Source organism: Bactrocera oleae, chromosome 2 (genome assembly GCF_042242935.1).
Source record: "Bactrocera oleae isolate idBacOlea1 chromosome 2, idBacOlea1, whole genome shotgun sequence".
Classification (NCBI taxonomy): domain Eukaryota; kingdom Metazoa; phylum Arthropoda; class Insecta; order Diptera; family Tephritidae; genus Bactrocera; species Bactrocera oleae.
In genome coordinates, this window is record NC_091536.1 from 77,275,716 (window position 1) to 77,294,311 (window position 18,596).

At 37.0% G+C, this 18,596-nt stretch overlaps 1 non-coding gene across 1 annotated transcript; it reads right to left on the reverse strand.

Moving 5' to 3' along the window:
* Positions 1-5,500: 5,500 nt before the first annotated feature.
* On the reverse strand, positions 5,501-5,582 carry TRNAL-AAG (transfer RNA leucine (anticodon AAG)). Its single transcript has one exon. It is a non-coding gene; the product is annotated as a tRNA-Leu (tRNA).
* Positions 5,583-18,596: the final 13,014 nt, after the last annotated feature.

Here is an 18,596-nt window from a genome sequence, read left to right on the forward strand (position 1 = left end):
GTTTATACGGCAGCTACTTATACTTCAGTAGTGGTCCAATATCGGCGGTACCGACCATGCAACTTTTTGTGGAAAGGATGTCAACAAAATGGTCGTCATATCTCACAAACTGAGCGACTAGTTCGCATGTATACAGAATAACAGAAAAACAAATACACATGGCGAAATCGACTCAGCTCGTCACGCTTAAAGGGTCTCTGATGTTCGGCGTATAAAAATTGAAGCTTCACTTAACGAGTGTGCCATGAGCCGTGAGATCCATTTAAGAACAAAACTTTCAATATGATTGACGCCTCTATACACTTACTTACCTTAATCTAGTAAGTTTTTATGAGTCCTGAACGAGTTATCGAAACTCTAGTTTTAATCATACTTGCATTTTGAAATTCTCGGAGTCGATTAACACATCCGATATCAAATTATTCATATTTTTTATTTCGTTCCTCGAAAAATTCTATTCAAAATAAGACAATTCGGAATGAAATCGATAATCCATCCATTAAATCCATAATCTTAGATTGATATCTCAGCCAACCTAAAAAACATAACTGGTACTAGCAATTTTTTCAGGGAGAATAACAAAACACTTAGAGAAGTTTGGTGCTATTGAAGTTTTTGGAAGAATAACCATCCAAATCGTAGTTTCATTGATCTAATATTTGGGGCAGTTCGAGCTACATGATTAGATCATTTTTTAAATGGCATTTAGAAACCGCAGAAATATGATTTTGATTATTGTGCAGTTACAAAAGTTATCGAAAAATACTATACGTGTACACAGCAAAAGTTACGACTACCGAAACTCCAATACATTGGAAAAGTTAGCATGGAAACAAGTGAAACGTGGGAACTCATAAGCCCAGTGGGTAAAGAAGGGATGAGCGATCACACTTACCTAAGAGTTTCAAGTTGCTCAAGTCCTCAAGTCAAGTTGTTCAAGAAAAGTGATCTGGCTACCAATGACTTCTTCCTCAGCCCTCAGGAAAATAGTGTTTGGAAAGAACGTTTGAAACAAAGAAGAAATAATCACACAGACTGTGATCTAACTTAAAGCAAAAAAAAAATGACATTTAAAAATTTGAAGAACGCAATATTCCACGAACAGCGTTGATAGAAAATAATGAAATTAATTGATTTAATTATTTAATAATGAAATTGATATTTTTTAGAGAAAGGTGTCTTCTTCAAAAAAAAACAAAAACTTTAGTAACTTTAACTAGTAGATTCCTCACTTTTGGGTTGGTGTTTTTAATATTTGAAAGTAAGTTGTAATTACAATAAAAAAATATATAAAAACAAGTAAGGAAGGGCTAAGTTCGGATGTAACCGAACATTTATACTCTCGCAAAGTCAAATAGTATACTCGTTTGAGATTTCTTTGTGGATTGGCTGATATTTTCGGTAGAAGGTCAACTATAGGCACTGGGGTCCACATATTTAGTACTTAGGGGCTTAAACAGTTTTGGTTCGATTTAGACAATTTTTGGCCACAAGGTGGCATACTTTAATCGCATTATTCACGCAAAGTTTTATCCCGATACAGTCATTGTTGCCTGATTTGCATAGTGGAAAGTGAAATAATCAGATGGAATTTAAAATGGTGTTATATGGAAAGTAGGCGTGGTTGTAGTCCGATTTCGCCCATTTTTGCACTTTAACATAGAAATATAAAAAGAATGTTGTGTAGCGAATTTAGTTGAAATCGGTTAAGCAGATCCCAAGATATGGGTTTTCACCTAAAAGTGGGCGGTGCCACACCCACCGCCTAATTTTGAACGCGGTTCCTATAAAGTCATCTCATACCATCCCAGAGATAAAATTTAATGACTCTGGCGTGTTTAGTGCTTGATTTATCGCGCTTTTAGTAGTTTTTAACAGTACCGTTATATGGGGAGTGGGCGGAGTTGCCACCCGATTTCAACTATTTTCACACCGTCAATAGAAGTGCTAAAAACATTTGCTTCCAGTGAATTTTGTTATTATAGCATTAGCGGTTTAGGAGATATGCACATTAAACCTATTAGAGGCGGGACCACGCCCACTTTTTAAAAAAAAAATTTAACTGCAGATGCCCCTCCCTAATGTGATCCTGTGTACCAAATAACAGTCTTGTATCTTATTGCGGAGTTTAGTTATGGCAAGTTATTTGTTTTTGATTAATGGCGTTTTGTGGGCGTGGCAGTGGTCCGATTACGCCCATCTGCAATACCAACCGTCTCACGGTACCATGAAACATGTCTACCAAGTTTCATAAAGATATCTCAATTTTTACTCAAGTTAGAGCTTGCACGGACGGACAGACAGTCAACTCGTCTCTTCATCCTGATCATTTATATATACATAACCCTATATCTAACTCGATTAGTTTTAGGTGATACAAACAACCGTTAGGTGAACAAAACTATTATACTCTGTAGCAACAGGTTGCGAGAGTATAAAACAACACGATAATACTTTGTTAGCCAAATATAGAACTTAATTTAAAACTAGCTTTCATTATTTTGTTGGATTTATTTTGATTTTTATGACTGCCCGAATATAATTATACGCCAAGAATCCACTAAATCTTCGATTGTTTAAAGAGTTATTTCAATTTATCGCACATTTTCCAAAATTTAGTCAAGCTTTTCTAAAGTTGTGGGTGTTTTCTTCGTTACTTTAACCTGAAAGTAAGGCAAAGGTTCTCGATTGGATTCAGATCAGAGCTAATGTCTGGCTAGTCCAATTCATTCAGTATTCAGCCTTTCTCCAAATAATTATTTACCACAAAACAAAAAAAAAATTCTGGAAAACTAAAAGTGAACGAGATTATGATAAACCAAACCCCACTCCGTATTCACGTGGTCTATTACTACATATGTGACTATTTTCTTAAACTTTCAAAGCTAATATATGTTAATGTGCATTTTGTTCAATATCCAAAAAGTTCGGTTATTTTTAAGACACACCTTATACATCAGTATATAGAAAATTAGTATTTCTTGAAAAATTTTACAAGCTAGTGAAATTGGAAATTAAAATTAATACAAAAACAAGTGGTTTTGGTGTTCTGAAAAACGAGAAATTTGTTCATTTTGGTTTTCGTTTTTGTTACTTCACTTCATACAAATGAATGAAAGCTTGAGTTTATGTGGAAAACGTCAACCAGTGGATCGACATTTATTAGATTAATGATATGAGGTTTAAACCAAGGTCTAGACCAATTCGATTCTGATTCAGTGCTAAGAAACATAATTTTTAAGAAAATTTGTCCAATTATTGTAATTTCATTAAAATTATACATTTTGACCTTTATTTTTATATTGGAATATGAAAAAGTCAGATGGAATTTAAAATTGTGTTATATGGGAAGTGGGCGTGGATATTGTTCGATTTCCTCTATTTTCGCACTCTAACATAGAAATATTAGGAAAATTTTATATACGAAATTTGGTTAAAAGCGGTTGAGCAGGTTCCAAGATATGTGAATTCACCTAAAAGCGGACAGTGTCACGTCCATCGTCCAATTTTGACACCGGTCATTATAAAGCTTTCCTTAGGCATTTCGTTATAGACTTATCACACTTTTAGTAGTTTTTAACAAAACCGTTATATGGGCAGTGGGCTGGGTTATCATCTGATTTCACCTATTTTCACACTATCGTAAGAAAGTTTGAAAAAATGTGTGCTGTACAGTACTGTAGCTAAGTAGATATCGGTGAAGATGCGATACACGTAGCCCGCGAAAATTCAAAATTTGCGATAGCCTTTGAACAAACCTCGTAATTGGCCAAAAACAACATATTAATGGTGCCGCAGCCAACGTATTCCTCAGACCTGGGCCCGTATTACTTTTTCTTTGTTCCCAAAACTGAAGAGGCCCATGAAAGGACGACGCTACGCTACGATTGAGGTGATAAAAATTGCATCGAAGGAGGAGCTGAACAAGTTCACAAAAAGTAACTTTTTTAAGCGCTTACTCATATAAGAAATACAAAATTCGCGATACATTTTGAACAAACCTCGTACATGTTTGCACGCACCAAATTCACACAACTGATTTTAAGTAAAAAACAACCGAAAATTTTTTTGAATTAACTTTTCAGAGCACTCATTTCCACTCGGAATGAATTTTGAAAAAAAAAATGTGAGAATTAAATAGTGAAAGTGAATATAGAACACCAAATGTCGGACTGAAAGTTGGTGCGTCCAAATATACTATATATTATATATTATATATAAACTGGTATATATAGATAATTGTGTATCTACTTGCCGTCTCCTTAGAGTAAATCGTCCATCTGAAAAATAAAGTATTTCTTAAAGTAAATACTGAATAATTCTTCAATAAGTTCTATAATATATTTTGAATATTTTGTGTATGTAAATGAAGTTTACATATGATATACATATGTACCATACACACATATGTATGTAGATCATAAGGTAATCGATGAAATAAATCAATATGTTAATAAGTCTCATGCATTAACCTAAAAATACATAAAAAAGTTTAGTAACAAATCCGTAAAGATTGAAAGAGCTCGCTTAATCCAAATCTAAGCGGAGCCTGTGCCTCAAGCGACACTGTCACCGAGAAGAAGTCGTCGCTCAAAATTATGTGGCAGTTACGGTAATGCCATTTGCTACTAGCAACTTGCGGCGACGGCGAGTTGTCATTGCGGCTTGTTTGGCTGGATCTGTGCGCCATAAACAGTGAGAAAAGCTACAGAAAAACAACAACAACAACAAACTGTAAAGCAACCGGAGCTGGAGTCAACATTAATAATAGCAATGACGCGACGGCAGCAGCTGAAGCGATGCAACGACAAACAAACAGCAAAATAAATATAATAACAACAAAAACAACGATGGAAGAGATCTTAAATGAATGCGGAAGTTTTTCTAGAGTTTCGTAACCAGCCGACGCGGCATATGGAGCTGCTACAATTGTAGCAACAGTGATTGCAGCAATATGCGGCAGTAACTACAACAGCAAAAGAAACAGCAACAATGACGGCCACTTCAAAGCGGTGGCAAGTGAACAAGAGGCATACATATATTGAAACAAATCTAATGTGAGGCAGGCAGATAAACGCACAGCCAACAGATGCACCGTCTATAGGGGGAGTAGGGGGCAAGTGGCGCGCAATTAAGTCGTGAGACGAGTAGTTAGATGGTGCTATGTGAATATGGCTGTCAACGCTGGTCGATTTGGTGATGTGACAGTGACAACGCTGACATTAATAGCGACGTCGCCTGGTGATGGCGGGGGAGTATGATGGTTGGCGGTGAAGCATGAGAAATCAGCAACGGAATACAATGCAACAGGAATCGTTTCTTTACAACGTACCACATGCAAGCGAAATCACATATTAAAGTAAATATTAAAAAAAAAAATTAGTATGTACTAAATATGTGCATATGTGTGCCGTTTAATTTTTTAATTCAAATCAGTTATATAAAAAAACTGAAATATTTTGTTAAAATAAAAAAAAAAATATTGCAAAAAAGTATTATTTGGCAGCGGTGGGATTCGAACCCACGCCTCCGAGGAGACTGGTGCCTTAAACCAGCGCCTTAGACCGCTCGGCCACGCTACCCACTTGGCCCCTCAAGCGCTAGCTGCCAACATAAAAGTACACATTGTTACACTGGCCACAACATAAACACACATACATACATGCACACGTACACATACATACTTATATATATATAGATATATACATACATATGAGCGCGTTATATTTAGAGGATAACGTGATGAGCGTGTGAATTATCCGTATAATTTGCGACAACATTCATTTTTAAGCGTCTCAACTTCACTTTTGACTAGCAACAGTCTGATGAACTTTCCAAACAAAGAAATCGAATGTATACCCGTGAGTGCGCTGTGATGCGCTGATGGATGCCTCTCGCTGTCTGGGTGGCTGCTTGCTGTCTCGAACTCCAAATATGCACCTGCCACGATGAAGTGCCCTCTCCGTCGGTCATTTGATATTGGTGTGCCAATTAATAACTGCACATACATACATACATAAAGCATATAATGATTGCCACAGATTTTTGGCAGCCAAAGTTTGTGCCGCGTGCAACACAACGATTTTCTCACAATTCTTCGCTCGCAAAGGACACGCTCGCTGATGCGAAAGCTGCTGCAGAGTTTTTTGTTTAATCGGGTGTAAACAGTTTCTTAGCCATATCGTTCGGTCGCTGGTTCGTTTGTTTGTTGTTGGCCAGCTGAAACAGGCGCTGAGGATGCGTAGGTGCTGAGTTGAAATTTTGGAAGCTGCAACAGGTGTTATTGTGCTTTGCTTTCTGCTGGCTCCCACCAGGATTCAATTTACCCTCACTAAATGCAAATTCACTGATTTTTGTGGATGGTGTGAAAATATGGACAGGTGCCCTACAGCGTTGGCGTTAAGCTTTTGTGGCATACGTCTTCTACTGATAATATAAAATTAAAAATAAATATTGAATATCGTGCTAATATTATGTAAGGATAAATATGCTAAAATTATAAAAGAGGTCTTATGCACTTCGGAGGAACTGGCATTTTGTCAATGAGCACTTTTCTACTGAAGAATGAGTTGTCGTAATTCTCGGTCAATATTGGAATACTGAAATATTGCAAAAAGCCTTTTGAGAAAATTTAACTAAAATTAAAGTTTCAATTCTACTACCAGTTCCGTCATAGTCTTATAGCGTTTATGGCATATGATTGAATCTTCTCTCCAACCGAATGTTGCAGTGGTTAAGACGACAAAATCTAGTTATCTCTTTGTTTCGTGCTCAGTCGAGTTATTCAAAGCGGACTTCGCGTAAAGCCAAAATTAACTTTCGTCGTTTTCAGTGGACTAAAATGGATGCTCCTCCGTTCCTTTTTTTCTGTCTTTATTCTTTGTTAATTTCAATGATTATAAAGTTTATTCTATAAAAACAGCTGTTACCACTGTAGCCATTTGGCCAAGTCCGATTTTGAGTAACAATTCCTTTGTTGGCTTCCCCCCTTTAAACCTACAAATTTAACGACTGTGTAAGGCCGATTTCGTCAGAACAGCACGTTTAATTGAAGGTATATTATTTTTTTTGAACTAAACCGATTTTGTTGAGCCGGTACAACAAAAAGAATTTGAACCTTGGCTACATAGTCAACATGCTAACCGTTCTATTTGACTATAAGTCTTTAATCTTCACTATCGATAGCGTCAAGCTGAAAATTAGTTTGGCTGCTCGGTCATAGCGGAATCGCTGAAAACTACAAGGCCGATGAGCTTTTCATGATTACATGGAGTAAGGCTGAAGTTGTATGGAGAAAGTTGAGGCGGAAACATTCAGGTACTTTCTTCTCGATTGTCCAGCTTTGGCAGGACTGCGGTTGAAACACCTCAATAGTCATATCTACGCCAAACTTGGTGAAATAGGCGGAATCGATATTGGGCGCCACAACAAATTTGCGGCACGCTCAATACATTTTGTTGATTTTTGAGGGTCTTTTCCATCAACACTTAGGAGTATTTAGTTATTACAATGGACCGGCATTACAGCTGTTCAAGTGGAATCCTATTTTTTGGTTCACCTTCTTGCCTTTAAACAATTTTTTCAATCATATCATGGGTTTCTTCGCAACTGAAATATGTATATGCTCGGCAAACCGGGGTTCAGGTAAAAAAATCTGTGAGGAAAAACAGGCATTATAATCACTTTTCGGTGACTTTCCGCATTTGCATAGTGTGTATCAAGGTTCACATTTTTCAAATACATTTGATAGCCTAAGACTGTTCAAAACTTTGAAATTCCGCAGATTTTCAAAAATAGAAGAAGGCTGATATTCTGCTTTCACCAATAATCCGAGTCATTACGACTCGTAATACTCAATATTAATACTCGATCTTGGACCATCAGTTGGTCGTTACACTCCTCTCTATAATCAATAAAATGTCTCTAAGCATCTCACAAGCTTAACAAACCCTCACTCCGGCGTATAGGGCGCCGAAATGGATATCGTTTTACAAGTACATGAGAAACACAGCATTCATTGACATTCATTCACACCACGTGTAAAACAGGCCACACAGCAACCTGGGAGCGAACGGTAAGCAAAAAAAAAAAAAAACAAGATAAAACAAAAAGTCATAAAAAAAATATGAACAAAAATGAAAATATTTCACACGACATTTATCGCACTGACGACCATTTATGCCATTGTCCTGCAGCAATAATTCGAAACATATTTATTTTACATTATTTTATCTTTCGACGATTTTCTGCATAAACTAATAAATATCGAAAATCTCATTGGCGCCCACACGCTCACTCCTTAACACAACACACACACACACCGATGTAAGCAAATATTTTTCGATATTTATACGCTCATATGCGCAATCGCTCACTCGCTCCGCCAGGTTTTCATTAGAAAAATGGCAAACGACATAGATGTGAGGCGCCGTCCATGACAATCGGCAACACACGGTCAATGTGACAATATTGCCACACAGTGTGGCAACAATGGTGGCCGTAAAACTACTTTCACTTTTGTTCACGGCACACAAACAGCCCATTGGCGTGGGCAAAAAGGAGCGGTGCGGTTGATTATGGGTGCGCGGGAAAGTCCTGCTGCCACCGCCCCGTCGTGTCGGATCGAAAATGTTGCATGCCGCTCACGTAGCGTAACGTGTTGTGCGCGCTGCCACAAAATTTGACACATCATAAATTCACTTAAAATTATGAACTTCATTTCTTTTTCATAAATTTGATTGTTTTTACACCTTTTTGAGTACACAAATACACACACACACACAGGCATACATACAGATAGAGATAGAGACACACGCACATACCTACATACATACATACAAGTATATAAAAAATACATTTTTTCTTTCTTTGACTATTGTCACTGTCATTGTTATTGCTGTTGTTGCGGCCACTTAAATTGCATTGTATTGTTCGTGTTCACGATCATGTTTCGCGCGCACACACACACACACTGTATATATGTATGTGTGTATGCCTCCTAACACACCTTCTGCCACTCTCCTTTATGCCACGTAGATGTTGTAGTTGCAATTAGTTTGCTTGTTGTTGTTGTGGCAACACTGCTGTTACTAATGAAGCGATAAAAAGCGAGTTTCAAGTGAAAATGTCAAGGTTTTAGCGCACACCAACAATTTCCCGCCGACACATTCGCGCTTGTTTGGACGTGTCAGCGTCACAATTGCATTTGCCCAAATCGTTTGCCGCACGATTCGGTGCGCCTGACCTTGCCTCCTTAATGGCTGTCTTTGCCTTGGCTGAGCTCGATCGTTTAGTTGCCTGTTGCGACCTCTTGTGGCCGTGCTCTTAGCCAAGCGTTGCTGGGTGCCGCCGCACGCTGTTCGCGCATTTTGTTTTTGTAGCGTTTTGCCAAAATGGAAAATCAGAAAATGATGTGCTTTTTACTTTCACCGCCAACATTGTGGATTTCCACGTACCCGCATTGTTGTTGTTTTTATTGTCTGTATTGTTGAATGCTGCTTTCCGAGTTTGCGGCTCTTAAGGTTCAGCAAGCGGTCGGCAGGCTGTGAAGTGCTATTATCTGCATTCGCTTGTTGTTGCTTTCAGTTTTTTTTTGTTGTTGAATTTTTTGACATTGGCTGTTGTAATTTCTTGCACTATCTATATAATTATAATAATCTTTTACATGAATTCACCCCCTGCCAGCGCACTCAAAGGTGGTCATTATCATTAGAATTTGCTCTCTACGCCGCTCTGTGGTCCGAATTGAACCAATGCTGGCAGTTTGCCGATTTGCCGATAAGGTTAGATGAAATGATTATTAGTTTTTGGAGAATTGTCATAAATATTATGACACCCGCAGCTGCTCCGAGCGACACTGATTACGATCTAGTTACATAAAGGTGCTGCCATTGAGGATTCAAGATTGTGGCTTGTGGGCTTATTTAGGTAGACAGATAAATAATTTGCACATGTTTGGAAGTCCGACAAAAGACATCTGAGAAAACTGAACCATATTTTTGGATCAGTTCTATTGTCGTAATGAGTTGGTAATAACAATTGGTCGATTGAAAATATTATGGCATTTTAAAGATTATTGCTTATTCAATATATGGTAACGACATTCGAACTTTGCTATACGATTTTTTAATTTGTCTCTTGTGCTTCTTAAACTGCTTCAGTTTCGGTGTTCAGTTTTCTTTTCTTTGTTGTTTAAGCTCTTTCTGGCGAGTATTCTCTTAAGGTCTGAGAACGGGAAAAACGCTGGGAGCCACATCTAAAGTAAATGGTGGTTGTGAAGGAACTTCAAAGCTCTATTTCACCATTCATTGAGTTATAAAACTCTGAATCCGTCGACTGTGAAATCACGTGCTATCCACTGACATACACAAATATTCATGAGAAATACGCCTAACACTTTTCTTTGATATCTTTAGAATATCAGTTTTCGGTTATCTGAAATCATTTTGAATTTTTCATGATTTCATTCATAACAGTCACTTGTGGTCGTCTACTGGGTTCATCGTGTTCGGTACAGATAATATTCAAGCTACTTTTTGATATCAGCAGCGTTCTTACTATCAAAAAATAGTGTTTTATACAAACTATAATTGTTTTTTAACTACTCTAAAATAGTAGTTATTGAAAGCTTTTGGTGTAAAAAAAGCAATAGTCCAGATAAGCAACATATTTCCTAATGATCTCCATAGACGAGTGCGTCGAATGTTCAACAAAAAAAAATATGTGTGTCTGGATTTCGCAGTTCAGAAACCAAACTGACATAACGTTACTTGTGAATCAAGAAAAAGCAATGTGTCTTTAACGCCCTCTTTATTGCTTTAACTGCAACCATTGTCCAGAAAGCCACATTCTATAGGCTTTCCATATATGCAGTATATTTGGGGGAACTTATCACCTTTTAACCTGCTTCGTTAACTCTATAACTTAAACAAAATTTTTGAAGATATGGTTTGAATTTTCTCTTTTAATATTCATAATATACCAAAAGGACAAAGCGATGAATTGAAACGAGAAAGACCAAAAGACGAAGATTGTTGGAAAAAATAAAATTATTTTGAAAAAAATTATCGGAAATGTTTTAAGAAAATATTGATTAATATAAAATTTTAAACAGACGACCTCCAACCTCCTCGTTATCTGCAAAAAGCTCATACCATACTCAACGAGCGAATCACCGGACAGAGTTCTCTTACTATCCATAAATCTCTGTTCCGTGCTCTTCGAACACTTCCCTTTTGGCGTGCCGTGATCTTGAAGAGCAGACAGACAGGCCTGCCCTTTCTTTGCACAACATCAACAGCCAACTCAATATTTTCAACCTCAGTATAAAATAAGTCAAGCTCAGTTGTCACACCGCAACTACAGCTGCCAGCCATGTAAAGCCAACAGCCGAGAGACTTCGCACCGAACACTTCCGCACTGCATAAAAGATCGCATTGCCTATTCGGTTCGATGTTGGCCGTCAACGGACGGAGCTGTTAGCCGGTTCGCGAGTATGCATACATAGCTTCTTAGCTTGCTCGCTGAGTTGCCGGCTCAACTTGTTTCCAGCCACCGCATATACTGAGATAACACCACAGCTCTCAGTAATATATTTTAGTGTAGCGTGTTGTTGTTGGCTGGCGTATGATGTCAAGTCATGCCGACACTCGATTTGGGGAGTCCGTCGTTCTCGTTGCTGGCATTATGATTGTGGTTGTGGTAGTCTTGGTGCTGCTACTCGTTTGCTGTATCGAGTAATACGTCACATGAGGTGAACGCACTCGCGGATGTTAGTGGGTCACTATTTGTACGGTCAACGAACTTTTGGCCGTTTGTAAATACACGAAATGCGACGAATCGGTCGTACTCAGCGGCGCGATCCGCACACCGCAACACTGCTGCTGCTAACACAACCGCCAAGCTTTGGCTACTTTCTGATATTTTATTTTCCTCAATTTTAGCTGCTCCGGCCAGTGCTGTTGCTAGCGCCAATGCTGTGACCATTGCTGTTGGTAAGATGTATTCGTATTCATACTTTATTTGTTGGTGAAGTCTGGAGCTCTTGTGTTGTTGCATTTGCTGCTGTGGCTTTCATGTGTCCGTAAAAATTGTCTTCCTCTACTCGTTTTGCTGCGGCGCTGCCGCGTTGTAAATGTAAAGTTGACTTACTGCAGCGAATGTACTCGTGCGACCGTCGCGTCGTCGAGCGTTGTTATCGCCGAAAAGGGGCCGACGGGTGGGTGCGCGCCTGCCAATACGATCAGCAACCAAGTGGTAAGGCATGCAGTACCACGCTGGGCCGCATAGCTAAGCATGGCTGGCATGCCATCAGTTTGGACATCGTCGGAAATGAAGAATATCGACAACGAGCTGATCTTATGACAGTGATCGTTGTTGATGATCTTCAGCTCTGAACAGTCATTTGCATATGTATGAGTACCAGTACAAATGAAAAAACACTAAGAAATGCATGAGCTGTATCTTTTTATATATGTTAGCCCTTTCGGAGCTTGGCAAGCAAAGCGGCGAAACTTAAATAAAAACGCACACACAACTCCTTATCTATGTACGTGTAAGTTAAGCTTATTATATGCTGTCTTCGCACTCAATCATGACAAACATGCCAGTGAGAATGAACTTTAATTATACAGCTTACTAATAGAAATACATATATGTATATAAATATATATATAAATCTTGAGATCACCGCAACAGTATTGAATAATACATAATAATATCCAAATCAGACTTCGCGCGCCTCCGAGCGCATGTTTATCCATCGGACGTGCAGGTCGCTCAGCGTGAAGGCCTACCATTGCGCGGCTTCGCTGGAATTCCTCGACCGGGCCGCTAGGTCCGGCCGGCAATTTGTGCCTCCAATTGACTTGCACTTGTCTAGCGTCCACAACGTTTTGGCAGCGGCGGTGGCGGCGGCATTGCATGCAGCAGCTTGCCACAATGCTCGTGTAACGTGCAACGCTGAGAAAACAATTTAGCTTCTACATTTTTCATTCGCCTCCATTCGTGGCGGCCCGGGTACCATGGTGTTGCCAAAGTGATCACGCATGCGCAGTGTTGCCTTGTGCTGCCAAATGCAACATATTGTTGCCGTCTACGCCGCTGTCGCCGCCGCGCCCGCTGCTGAATTGCATTGCCAACTATGAAAATCTATTTCCGCATTTTTCCTTGTGAAGCGTTTAAACAACATATATGCATATGTACAAGTATATGAGTGTGTGTGCGTGTGTGTGTTTGTAGTTTGTTGTTGCTTCGTCGTATAAGTGTGACTGTAAGTTTCAATTTTTCGTTTAATGGCGTTGCATTTAGCTTAATTGTATTTTTATATGTATATAAATATCGCATGGTCTGGGTTTATGTGTGTGTGCTTGTGTATATTTGCTGTACGCTTTGGTCTATTTTAACATTTGCTTGCCTATTTTCGCTTAAGTTTTCCTATTGCTATCTCATAAAATGTTGCATACCGAAGCATCCGTCCATAAATATTGTAGGTATGTATGTAAATACAAGACTGGTGACTTCAGCAAATTGTCGTTTTGTTATATTGAAACTTATATACAAGTATGTGTGGCATTTATTGATATAGGTATGTTATGAGTGCTCTTATCATATAATACTGTGACTTTAGCATTTTGGAGCTCATAAGCGATTTTTTAAGAATTTTATTAATCTTAATTAGGCAACTAGTTCCGTTGGGATTAGTTCATTGCGAGTATCTGAACTTTTAGATTCCGTCACTATAAAAAAAACTGTGTTGCAAAAACTGCAGTAGGCCTCATTAGATCCCACTTCGTACCCACTATCAACATCTAAATCAACCAACAAAATCAGCATAATGAATTTCCAAAACTATCCAATTACATGTTACAACATAAAATGTAGTAAGAACAAGAAAAAACTTTGGTTACACCGAAGCTTTAATACCCTGCACAAATATAAAATATTCCTAACAGGATCAGTTTGTATAGCAGCTATATGCTATAGTGACTCGATCTGAAAAATTTCTTCTTGAAGATATCTTGTCAAATTAAAATGCTTTCCATAGAAGCACTTTATTTCTATCGTTTAGTTTGTATGGCAGCTATATGCTATAGTGGTCGAATATTGGCAGTTCCGACAAAGGAGCAGCTTTTTGTTGAGAAAAAGACGGGTACTAAATTTCAGATCGATATCTCAAAAAGTAAGATACTAATTTGTATATATGGTTAAATCGATATATGGTCAAGCTCGTCACGCTGATAATTTATATATTATATATTTTGTAGGGTCCCTGACGTTTTTTTTTTGGATGTTACAAATATCGAATAGAAATTTTTTTTATTGGATCAGTATAGCATATAGCTGCCATACAAACTGAACAATCGGAATCAAGTTCTTCTTAAGACGTGTTTGTCAAGGGTATTATAGCTCCGGTGCAACCGAAGTTAACGTTTCTTCCTATTTCAGTTTTAAATGGATTTCCTACAGGGCAGCATTTGTTAATTGATCATAAATTATATTGTAAACATGTCTTCTCATGTTTACTTAAATGAACAAAGCTGCTAATTGTTCTCACTACTGATACTTAAAGTGTTCTAAATTTATGCTTTTGACGCTACTTTTATATAAAAAAAGCAAAAACAAAATTATTGTACATTATTATACATTAACATATTATTATTTTACATCAACATATTTTTAAAATCATGATGCGCAGTTATTTTTTAATTGTCATTTGATTAAATTCACCACAGGTACATTAAAGTTGCATTTCGAAATGAGCTAAAAAAAAATTATGAGAAATAGTTTATTCCGTTAGAAATATCGGATACATTATTTATAGTTCATTGCAAAATAAAAAATAGCAATATTTTTTTACTATATAATTTTTAAATGATAAGATGAAAGTTTCCATGTCTTTACAAAACTTGTGACATTTTATTTGTCTTTTAAAGTCAAATTCTTAAACAGTAATCATGGCGATGCTTAAGATCGTTTCACATAAACACAAAACCTTCCGTTAATGCTTTTTAAATGGAAACCACTATGGAAATATGACAATTATGAATGGAAATATGGAAATATGTATTAAATTGATCTGTTGTTCAAAGAACACCGTAAACTCTACCAATACAATAAAATGTATAATTTAAACTTCTATAATCCTTCCCTAGTGTACAATCTGTATATAATTGTACTTAGATTAATTGCATATTGGAAATGTGTGCTAAAAGTAATCGGAACTCAGAACCGACCGGAACTGTATACTAGTAATATCGAGGGCATTTATACTAAAAAATCACTTCTGCAATAATCGGATAAAATTTACTTGAGAGTTAGGTGAAGGTGAACCAACTTATTCATTTTAAGCAAAAAATTGATTTATGTAAGACAAAACAAATACTTGTCCATATAAAAATTTTATAAAGTGGATAATTTTTGTAACCAAAAATATAAAAATTATAATAGGGTGAAATTCATTGGAACTGGAAGAGAATATAACTAACAAAAAAAAAATGCTTTATTAAAAAATAAAAAAATAAAATTTCTGTTTTTTTATGACGTAAAAATAGTATACATTAATAAAGTAAGTTTTCTCAGTAAATGCAAAAAACGACTCCACTAAATAAATCAAAGCTGCTTCGAAACTCAAACAGTCCAACTAACTTCCAGTTTCCGACCTCAGTTCAACCATAAATTATTTTTAATATTATTATTTTTGCTTTAATTTTTTATCAATATTACCCTGCTCTATTTCACAATTAACCTTCCGAGATGTCCGTTGTACCCATCGGTTGGACGAAACCGATAATTTAGGAGAATTCCGTGGTCTTGCTTTTTGTTACAGAAGATAGCAGTATTTTTTTTAACAGTTCAAAATTTTACAAAAAAATCAAGAAAATACGTTAACTTCGGTTGCACCGAAGCTATAATACGCTTCACAATTGTTTTTCTGATAGCAACATATGTTATAAATAATCTAATCTGCAACCGGCCAGCGGTTTGTACTCAATGGAAAGCATTATGCTACTTCTTTCTAATAAAAAAATCTTGTATCTTTATTTTGATTTTGATCGGTCAGTTTAAATGACAGCTATATGCTATAGTTATCCGATTCGATGGTTCCGACAAGTGAGCGGCTTCGAGGGAGCAAAGGATGTGTGCAAAATTTCAGATCGATATCTCAATCAAAAAGTGAGAGATATGTTTGCGAAGTTCGCAGAAGGACAGACGGACAGGGCTAAATCGACTCAGCACGTCAAGCTGATCACTTTTCTGTGCAACTACACTCACGAGTTCCATTAGAATATGGAAGTATCAATAAAGCACATATTCATATGTAATATTGTATGCATGCATTTACATTTATGACTCTCAAGTGATATTTTTAGATACTTTTAGATAAATTTGAATTCCAAATTAGTGCATAACCAAATATTCGTCGCTTCGGATTAAGTTTCGATGAGTGACGAAATGGTGATAATTTCTCCAATTTTCACTCATTTTGCTTTTCGAACTACTTCCGCATAAAAAATTCACACACACACACCAACACATGCACGTACACGCCACCATTATTCTTTATTTAGCACGGCTACGCCAAGACCATTCGTGTGTATGGGTGTGTGTGTGTGTTGGTGTTGGTGGTATTGTGTTTGTGTGTGTTTGTTGGCTTTTTTGGCTATTCATGCGATGTTCGTGTCATATACAGCGCTTAATGCATTCCTAAGTAGCAGTGGCAACTAAAGCAACAACAGCAGCAACATCAGTGATACGAAACAATGCGAACATTAGTAATAGCAACAACGACAGCGCGAAGTGTCAATGATCTCGCTTTGTTGTAGCCAACAACATATGAACAATATACCATAGTGCGACAGCGACAGCGGCGAAGTAGCAAGCAACATTGTGTGTTAGCAACAGTGTGGCGGTAAAGTTCAGTGCCCTGCTCTAATACATAGATCGCTCTCCAAAAAAAAAAAAAAAACAACAAAAAACCAAAAACAAAGCCGAAAAGCAAAAACAAAAACGTGCGCATTAAAGCCAAATCATGCTTTAAATTGCAAAAAGAAGATAGATTAATATGGTCAGCATATCATGGATCCACGTATCCATCTGCTTTCTATTCTATCTATTCGACAATTTCTTCCTCTAATTTCTCTTTTACCCGCTATCACTCGTGCTGTTGTTATTATTGTTGCATTCGGACAATCAGCTGCGCGGCTCGCGTTCTTTCCCCCCCCCACTTCCGAGGCACTTTCAACCAATGCGTACATTCAACCCGATCGAGTGGCCTGTTGCTAAGCTTCTATTCTGCCGCTGCTAATGATCAAGCTCGCACAAACCGCAAACCCCCTACACCCCCAGCTGGCGAATGGTCAACCAATGGTGGAATCATTTCATATGCAGACGCACACACACACGCACACGCACATATTTTCAAATGAGTTTTTAGCTAAAATTTGTATAAATCAGCTGTGCACAAAGGGTCATATACCTTGGCAAAGCAGCGTATGGAAAGAAGTTAGAAAATAGTTAGCAAAGAATTGAAAAGAGTACTAAAATATTTTGAGTGCGTTATTGACATTGGCTTTACATTAAAATACTTTTTTTAGTATACAAATAAAATAGAAGCTCAGATTTTATGTTAGTTTGGATTTATTCGATATTTTCTTTGGAATATGATAAAACAGTAAAAAATGTTAACTTCGACTGCCCGGAAAGTATAATACCCTCCACAGCTGCATTTTTTATAGCATAAAAAGGTATAAAAGGAACTTATATGATTTCAGCTTCTTCTAGCTCTTAATTGCAGAAATGCATTTAGAAGTTAGTAATTGTCTGTCCGAGGCTTCAATGCTAAAAAAAACCCTTATCCCTACCTATGCGATTGAGTTCGATACATTGCGCTGAACCATTACAAACCATTACTCTTAGTTTATTTTTGGTTAAGTATTTGAATCTTGAATCGAATTTTTTTAAAATACAATATATTTTTTCTTATGGTGTTTTTGATTATCTTTCTAATACACTCGTAGTGTCAAAATAGGGTTCATTAAAAAGTGTATATAAAATACTCGTCATATTGAACATTTAAATCCTGTTTCTACGGGGGTTACAGCACTAACGATTTACACAATGAAAATATTTGGCTCTGTTCAAGCCAATTCTTATGTTCATTTATTCATTACCTGTATACATCTATATATATATATATATAAATACAGTTAATTTATATATATATAATTTTATTTTTTTTTTTGGATTTGAGATATTTTAAGACTAAAAGCTATCCTCGCCGCCAGACATTTTTTTTGGACGTCGGCTACAGCATCAAGACAAACCAAATTTTTTTTTTAAATGAATAGCTTATTATTAAAGTACGTTAAATTCTGTAAATGTACATTCGTTTTATTTGTTTATTAAAAAAAATTCATAAAAAAAAATTTTTCCTGGGTTGCAAGTGGTTATAAATACATTTTTTAGATGCTACTTCCAAACTAAAGCGGTTTATAAATATCTACTGTTCCGTTGGAAGATAGAAATGACAAAATGAAGAAGCCCAATATAAAAGTCAGTCACGAGGAGGCAAGCTTATCATCATTAACATCATTGGC